Raw genomic sequence first — 1,099 nt, forward strand, 5'->3', positions numbered from 1 at the left:
AGGACACCGAGGGCACCCCAAGCAAAGCTGGGCCGTGTCCCCACCATGTCCTCAGCGCTCCGTTCCCCTCCACCAGAGCAGCTCCAGGGTTTTGTGGCAGACACACCCCAGCTTTTTCCCCGAGCTTCACAGCTTCTGCTGCTGCCTCTCTCGCGCACCAACTCACCGGTTCTTAAATAACACACTTCCACAGGGCCAGATCCGCACTCAGCAAGGTAAATCCAGATCAGCTTTCTTTAGACTTTGCTGGTAATTCCAAGCATGAGCAAAACGTGACCACTACTCGTTCCTCTTTCTCTTAGAAAGGATGGAAGCTGTGCCACCAGCCCAAACCCCATGTGAGAGACCCCTCAGCCCAGCTCCCTCTTGCCACCATTAAACGCACACAGATGGGTGTGAGACCTTTACACAGCCCTTACATAAACGAACCTCTGAGCCCGTTTTGTCTGTGCTTGGGATTATCCTTCTCCCTGTTACTGAAAGGAGTTATTTAAGGGAGACCAGGGATACAGGTTGGTGCTGGAGAGATGTCCAGGCTTTACAGAAATCACTGCATGTGCCTCCACACCCACAGCAGCACCACCAGCACGTGATCCGCCTTGGATTTCCTCAGCCCGAGACGCTAAAACAAAAAAAAAAAAAAAAAACCAACCAAAAAACCAACACAACAACAAAAAAAAACAACACAAAACCAAAAAAAAAAAAATCATTTTCTTTGTACCAGGTGGCTTTTTCAAGACTCAAGCGTGGCTTTTCCAGAGTGTCAAAGGAATTAAGTCATTAAAATGTGGATGAGTTTGATGGATTATGAGCTATGAAAGCCTAGTGGTTACTGAGTAATAAGGCTGGGAGGTGGAGGAGGGAGGATGTTTCCTCTCGTAAGGATGTGTTTCTAACAAGACAGGTCAAAAATATGATGCGGATGATAAATTGCTTTAAAAGTTGCCATTAACCCAGCAGTTTTCTGCATTATTAGATTACCAAGGCATCCTCGGAGTGGGTTGACTCTGCCCTGTACCAGGGCTAATTTGCAGACTGAGACCTGGGGGGGGTTATTACGCTCACTGCAGTGAATCCCCGCTCCCCACAAAGGGGCAGC

The sequence above is a fragment of the Corvus brachyrhynchos genome, unplaced genomic scaffold, assembly GCF_000691975.1.
Source record: "Corvus brachyrhynchos isolate BGI_N302 unplaced genomic scaffold, ASM69197v1 scaffold8, whole genome shotgun sequence".
Lineage (NCBI taxonomy): Eukaryota > Metazoa > Chordata > Aves > Passeriformes > Corvidae > Corvus > Corvus brachyrhynchos.